The sequence below is a fragment of the Schistocerca americana genome, chromosome 6, assembly GCF_021461395.2.
Source record: "Schistocerca americana isolate TAMUIC-IGC-003095 chromosome 6, iqSchAmer2.1, whole genome shotgun sequence".
Taxonomy (NCBI): Eukaryota; Metazoa; Arthropoda; class Insecta; order Orthoptera; family Acrididae; genus Schistocerca; species Schistocerca americana.
Window position 1 is genome coordinate 154,692,002 of NC_060124.1, and position 8,379 is coordinate 154,700,380.

Here is an 8,379-nt window from a genome sequence, read left to right on the forward strand (position 1 = left end):
ATCACTAAGGTGCAGATACACTGCATTTCGGATCATCTGCACTGATATTCAATCAAGTTAGTAGTAATTTTCAAGTTTGAGTCAGATTGATAGCAACAAATTCATTCTGGCTCAGTTCGTTTACAATGAAAAGTTTACTTTACAAGCATAAGGTATTATATGTATTATATACTTCCATTCATAGGTAATCATGATATACATTACTTTTCTCTTTCCTGATTAATGTAATGCAATATTCGGTTCCAAGGCTGCAAGTTATGCCCAGAAACAATAAACTTATGCTCTATTGTTGTAAAATATACTCTCGAAACAAGGTAGTTGCACAAACGTATCGTTTTCCAGTTACTGATTTGCTCAAACCAACGGCCAAACCAAGGAAATTAATCTAGTATACAATTTTTACGTTATACTTATAACAATGTTCTTGTACGTGTCACTTTTGATGTGGTTCTTTCGGGCATGCCTTTATCAGCTGTAAAAAAAAATACCATTTTGCACTGTTCCTATCACTTTTCATATCGTTCTGCTTCGAATTGGAACGATCTATTTTTCTTTCTGTGCTTTTATTTGACGATGCAATATCCTTTGGAGTGAAACTCACAATAACCACGTCTGCCATTTACATTGATTGCCTATACAGCGTTCTTTATTGGGGGTCAATTTTAAAACTACAAGTAGCTGAACTTGAAAAAACAGAAAAAACATACCTGTTGTTATTGTAGCATGTCTCATGTGATGTACCACTTTATTCCAGTGAAGACTAAACCTTGCCAAAAATGTGATATACAACCTGCTTTCACGGATGTCTTCAAATACTGTCGCACCATGCATATTCTCTTTCCAAGGGACTACAGCACACAGAAAAATCATCTGTGTGATGTATAATCGAGGCTACCAAGCAAAGTCAAGAGAAAAAAAATGATTGTGATCTTCGACAGCCCCCTTTTGACCAGTCAGTCTGACTGGTAACGTATATGACCTTGTGAGTCTGTCACCGACATGTCCTGCCCACACGTTGATACTGACGCTGTTCTGATGCCTTGCCTCCATGATTGCTCGAGGATTTTCATCTGCCCACGCATACTAACAAAAAATCTGTAAAATCGTCGTGTATGTCTGTTTGTCTTTGAACACTCTAATTTCCAAAACCACTAGACGAATTTTCAAGCAGATTTCACAGGTAACCTGAGCACAGGCTTTAGTTCATCAAAATTGTATCAAGGAAAATAAAAAGATACCGTCATTTACAGTTTTACTAAATTTTTTTGTCTGTCTTTCTGAACACACTAATCTCCAAAACTGGTAGTCGGATTTCTGTGGGGATATCACTGATAACCTTAGCTTAGGTAGGGGCGCCGACAGGCTATATTTCTTCAAGATCGGATCACGGAAAAAAATATATTCATACGTGTTACAAGAATGTGTGTATGTATGTTTGTATGTTCCACATCTCCTCCGAAACCATAGTTGCGGTTTCAACCAAACTTGGTACAAATATTATTTACTGTCTGGAAACAATCGCTGTGGGTGTAAGAAGCGCCTCCCTATCAAATGGTTAGGGGTAGGGTGATAAAGAAGTATAGATCACTACGCGCTAGTACCCAGATTTTATTCATTCGGTATTTGTGAACGAGAATCAATTTGGATAAAATATGGTGAGGAGATAGCTTGAGCCATGAGGAAGAATATATGCTACTTTAGAAAGTTCGAAGTACAAGATTCTTATTGATTTGAAGAATATTACGCGAATTACGAGAAAGTTTACTCTTTGAAAAAGCTGTTTACTGTTTGACTTTCTAACTTTATCATATATGTGAAAATACTTTTATTGGTTGATGTTTGTTGTGTGATACGATTCAAAGTAAAGAATAAAATGCTTACACGGTCTTCAAAGCGTTTATTCCATACCTGCAACAAACTTTGCACACAATTTCAAATCTTTACGAAACTTTTTCTCGCTGACATCACCTACATCATAATGAAAAGAAAAAAAGTTTGTCGCTTACTATATTTTCGCTGTTCATTTTCGGATCAGTCATGACGTTTGAACTTACTATTTGTTTACAACCAACTATATTCACGATACATTTTGCAGACAATATCAGCATACACCAATGAACGTACCTGCAAAATTATTTCTACGTACGACACATATTTCGGGATATATGACGACATAAACACTGAGATGCATGGAAAAGTGCCGCATCATGCATGACGTTTAAATTTATTATTACTATCTCGTAGAATCAATTTGGATAAAATATGGTGAGGAGATAGCTTGAGCCATGAGGAAGAATATATGCTACTTTAGAAAGTTCTAAGTACAAGATTCTTATTGATTTGAAGAATATTACGCGAATTAGGAAAAGGTTTACTCTTTGAAAAAGCTGTTTACTGTTTGACTTTCTAACTTTATCATATATGTGAAAATACTTTTATTGGTTGATGTTTGTTATGTGATACGATTCAAAGTAAAGAATAAAATGCTTACACAGTCTTCAAAGCGTTTATTCCATACCATACTTGCATACTATTTGTTGCATAATACACACGTTGTCTGGTTTGCGGACATGCAATTGGAGACACTTCTCCTCTACTTTTGACCAATACTTTGGCCTGTAGAAATTGTGACACATTTTTAAACAGCCTGTGTATTAAAAACGTTTATTTTTATAAACACAGCCACATGAAGGTGTTTCTAAATTAGTATTCAGGTTACTACATTCAACTTAAGTTACAAATAAAACATCAAATGACAGAGAAAATCAAGCACTTTTATTAATCATATCCATCATCAAACTGCCTTGTTTGTATATCTGTGCGCAATGGTAACAGTATGGAACCGCCAAGAGTGACCGAAAAACGTGTTGAACAATGAAAGTCTTCCACGCGTAGTCCCAAGAAATCAGTTCTAAATGCTAGTCGTAAATTAGCAATTCCAGTGACGTCTGTGCGGAGACTTGTAAGGAGACTGTTATGTCCTTATTAATGCAGTTGTTACAAGCTATAAAGCCTACAGTCTACGGTTTACGTGCTGGCTTTGCAAACGAAACGTTGCTGTATGAGGAAGATTTTCTGGATCGTGTCGTCTTCAGTGATAAATCGACGTTTCACCTAAGTGAAATAAAGTGCGCATCCGGCGGTAAGCAAATCGCAACGAGATGGTACAGTTGAAACATATCCCAGCGGAAAGTTTATGGGCCTTTCATTTCCGGTAAAGCAACTGTAACTGTCGTTTTGTTTCTTGATGCGCTAGAACTGTGGCTCTTTCTTCAATGCGAAGAAGATGAACAACAGAACATAATTTGGCAGCAAGATGGGGTGACGCCTCACTGCCATGAATCAGTACGCGATTGATTAAACGACATTGTATCTGACCGCTGGATTGGCCTCAAAGGGCAGGATGACAGAGCTTGTTTTGCATGAACGCTGCTTTCACACACGATCTGACACCATGCAGTTTTTACCTTTGTGGGGTTCATAAAGGGTCATGTGTAAGTGTCTCTGCCACCAACTGATCTACCCTACTTTAGAAAAGGCATTTTTGCAACAACAGACACACGAATCCTGCTTCGAGCATGGATGTGTGTAATGTCTTTAGATTAGTTAGGTTTAAGTAGTTCTAAGTTCTAGGGGACTGATGACCACAGCAGTTGAGTCCCATAGTGCTCAGAGCCATTTGAACCATTTTGAACACACTGGTTAGGGTTTGGGAAGAACTCGCTTATCTACTCGATGTGTCACGAATGGAGCTCACATTGAACACTTGTAAGAAAATCTGTTCGAGTTGTTTTCCTATTTGATGTACGATTGGAAGTTGAACGTAATAAATGCTACAAAGCCTTAAAACCCACATGTTCACTTTGAAACACACTGTATGTTATTACATTTGTTCAACCGGATGGCGATGTCTGTGGCGAATTGCTATTTAAGTTGGTAATATAAGATATAACTATTAACGATGAAGGAAAGGAACATTAGCAGCCACTTAAGTGTGAGAGGACGTGGGACGCATCCTGACTACATCTCTATATCCACAATAGGATGTATATTGTGATTTGAGGAATTGGCATAAAGTAACTATAAATGTATCAATATTGATTTTATTTAATTTTGCGTCTTTACTTGTGTTCTTTCGCTACTTTACTTCGGCATAAAATTATTTCCAAGGAAGCCAGTAAGCTTTGCAAATTCTGAATAAATTGTTACTGGTTCCATACCTTAACGCTTTAGCGAAATGTGAGCTGCGTTCAGCACAAAATTATTTCCAAGGAAGCCTGGAAGCTTTGCAGATTCTGAATAATTTTTGTAATTGGTTTCATACCTTATGCTTTAATGCCTTAACGTAATGTGAGCTGCATTCAACTAAATAGGATAGAAATCGAATTTGGCAACAGTATTTTAGCGAAATGTGAGCTGCATTCAGCATAAAATTATTTTCAAAGAAGCCTGGAAGCTTTGCAGATTCTGAATAAATTTATTTATTGGTTTCATACCTTAATGCTTTAATGCCTTAGCGTAATATGAGCTGCATTCAGCTAGAGAGCAGTAAAATCAAATTTTCCAACACTGTCGATGCAAATTATAGGACCAATAAGTAAATATAACAACGTTTCACGTAATTTCGCCTGCGAGAATGCTTCGAAAGCGATTTGTTTAATTAAATATGAGAATGAAGTGTTTAAACAGTATATTGTTTAAAATGTTAATTCTTATTAGACTCTGAAAGCCCACGTGACTCTGTTTATTTCTAGTTTACTTATACTGTTCATGTTTTTCGGTGGTAAACATTGTCCACGTATGTTGCGTCTGCCTAATGTCGTATGAAGATGGATAGTGATCCTGCAATCTCTGAATCTGTGTGTAGTGCGGCAACTTCCCTTTCCTGAATACGAGGTCCGTTCAATAAAATTGTCCACAAAACTTTTCTACGCTTCTCGGAATACTGTCCGCCTGCTTAGCTTAGTGGTGACGTGTTTGCCTACCATTCAGCGGGCATGGGTTGGAGATTTTCTCCCCACGTGGACTGGGTGTTGTGATGTCCTGATCACCATTCCATCATCACCGACACACAAGTCGCCCAATGTAGCGTCACCTGAAATGAAGACTTGCAACCTGATGGCCGGACTTTACCGATTGGGGCCTCCAGGCCATCAATGCAACACGATAATTTCAATTTTTTTTTCGAAATACTCTGCTCCACAATTGATAACCGCTCCCAACGCCGTTCCCACTTCCTGAAGCACTCTTGGTACGTGTCTTGCTACATCGCTCAAAGCGCCGTCTATGAATTTTCATCCATCTCGTTTATTGTTGCAAAACTTTGTCCTTTCAACGGGGTTTTGAACTTTGGAAATAAGAACGCAGGGGCTAGGTCTGGAGAGTACGGAAGATGAGGGAACACAGTGATTTCGTTTTCTGTGCAATAGTCACGCACCAGAAGGGGTGAATGTGCGGACACGTTATCGAGATGCAAGAGGCATGAATTGTCACATTTCATGCCGCTCTCACATTTTCTCGCAGGCGTCGCAACACGTCCTGATAATAAGATCGATTAACAGTTTGAACCTTTCATGACCCATTGTGGAGATTGAACGTTCGGCTCAGTATCATACGCGTAGACCCACATCTCATCACCAGTTATGATTCTCATTTACAGAAACTCTTCACAATTTGCGAAGGGAAAATGTTTCAGGTCTTCACTCATGAGCGGTGCGACGGACTTGACGGCTACACGACGCATTTCAAGACGCTGTGTCAGGATATAATGACATGTCCAACCGAAATGTTACATTTTTCTGCAACCTCTTGGACAGACAGTCTTCGATCGGCACGCACAGTTTCTTTGACATTGCTGACATGAGCACCGTCGAAGGGCGTGCTGAACGAGGGTCATCTATAACATCCGTCCGGCCATTTTTAAACTGTGTGAACCATTCGTAAGCTTGTTAAATTATGTACTGGGATAGATTTTCTCTAGACGCTGTAGTTATTCAAGAAAAACTTGGAAAACTGACTTTCAAACACACCCCCGTCAGCATTTCTAGTACGTTGTTCAAGGCACTCCCTCGTACCACGAAGAAAAATATTTCCCCGCATTCGACATTTTTTGATTTTTTATTGACTGGCCTTGCTGACGGCCTTGCCGCGGTGGTAACACCGGTTCCCGTCAGATCACCGAAGTTAAGCGCTGTCGGGCTGATTAGCATTTGGATGGGTGACCAACCGGCCTGCCGAGCGCTGTTGGCAAGCGGGGTGCACTCAGCCCTTGTGAGGCAAACTGGGGAGCTACTTGATTGAAAAGTACCTGCTCCGGTCTCGGAAACTGACATACGGCCGGGAGAGCGATGTGCTGACCACGTGCCCCTCCATATCCGCATCCAGAGACGGCTCTGGGGTGAGGATGACACGGTGGCCAGTCGCTACCTTTGGGCCTTCATGGCCTGTGAGGGAGGAGAGATTGACTGGTCTTATTACGCCACAGGCTTAGTCAAGCGCTTACAAATTGTAAAATTGTCGTCTGTGAAAATATCACCAAACAGTTGTGTGAATTTTAACAGCATAACATAAACAGTTGCATCGTTGTATTCATCAGGCCTTCTGACTACGAAACTGCTGTGTTTATAAGGGTTAAATTTGCACCGAATTGTCAACGTAATTAATTTTAAAGTAGCGTTTATAAGAATCGTATTCCTTTCATTAACCCCACTGAGGCATTTAAATTGACAATGTTAACGAAACAGGTGACCATGCTGGTGGCGTAATAGCCCAATCAATAGAGACCAAAAAAAGTCGAACATCAGGAATAGTTTGTGTAGTAGGAAATTTTTGGACGTGGTAGGAATAAGTGCCACGAACAACATACTAGAAATCCTGAGTAGTGAGGGATAATTGTGGGTATGGAAGAACCCTTGAAGATCACTTCTGTTCGTTTTTCTTGAATAAGTTGAAAACTATAATACAGTAAAACATTTAATGACATTAAATTTCCTACAAAAATGTTCTGTTTATTTTTTTTCTATAGAGCTAATAGTTCGCACGTGGCGAGAGAGAGAATATAAAAGCGTCGCGGGTGGTTTACAAAGGCCAGATATTAGCGTATGAAAACAATAATGAAAAAATTTAAATGTATTGTCTATATAGAAGACCTTACAAATCGTAACAGACTTTCTCTCAATAAGAGCAGTACACCGTAAACACCTCTGTTATAAACGTGCCACTCCATGTTGAAATGTCCTCACTTTACAACACTTTCCGCAACTATTATTAATTATTAGTATCCTTTACTATAACTCTTTGCGCTTGTCTAGGGAATCGAGCCACTAAGAGGCTCCACTGGGAACTAACTTCCCTGCGTTCGCTGGACATAACATTTCACGTCTACAGTTAATTGGATGTGTCATTTAATGGAACTTCTTGTGCTTCTCGCGTGTCAAATCGCCAAGTACGCAGACAAACGTCATTTCTTGTCTCTCTACGCAAGTGTCCTTTAACTGCCTCTTTTCCCTCTTCTTCTGGTTTTACATTAATTTTTTTCTCTCTGGACATAGTACACGTACTAGAGAAAATACATATGAACAGTATTTCATATATATAATGTCAGATGGATGGCATAAATGAAAGAAAAACCAATAAATACATAACCAAACAAAAAATCGTCCATTTGCGAGTAGGACACGCGCGCTGAGAGTTCCGTACAAATTTAATGTTATACGGTTCATCTATGCTAAGAATCGTGTATTTCAACGATTTTTGCCTGCTATCGATATCGATACTGTCAAGATATTGGTCCTTAGGAATTCCAAGACTGCATCAAAATTTCGACAGTAGTTCCTCAGATTAGCCCTGACGTAGAGAAAGAAGCAAGCAGGCGACGTAGTTCATAGGTGTAGAGAGAGAGACTTAAAAAAAACTTTTTGATTTGTTTACTAAAACATGACTACAACTTACATTTTATGTTTGCTTGCAGTAATGTTCGTCTGTCATACTTCTGACGGATGATGAACGCAATGTATGTTGAAATAGCAAAAGATGTATTTTAATGTGATGTAATTATAGTTTAACAAAGATATATTTATGTGATGTAATTAGAGTTTAAAAAGTTTCAAATTTTCTGCTTTACTTGTACTGAAAAAACCTTCCTTTTTGCAGAATTTCGTGATTCTACGTCAACGAGAAGTACACTATAGATTTTGACGCGTGAGTTTGCGAATATCAAAATATGTGATGTAAATGACCGAATCTTCTGATTGCGCTTTAGAAGCTTAAAATTATTCCCCCTCACGGGAAATAGACCCTATATATTTTATAATTTTGAACCTGATATATTTACCCGCTCCTGACAAAAAGAATTCTTAGCAGTCGGACAGACACGCAGAC

The 8,379-nt window shown here is 38.8% G+C and overlaps 1 pseudogene; it reads left to right on the forward strand.

The window, feature by feature from the left end:
* The first annotated feature begins 6,132 nt into the window (after window positions 1-6,132).
* On the forward strand, window positions 6,133-6,249 carry LOC124621205 (annotated as a pseudogene).
* Window positions 6,250-8,379: the final 2,130 nt, after the last annotated feature.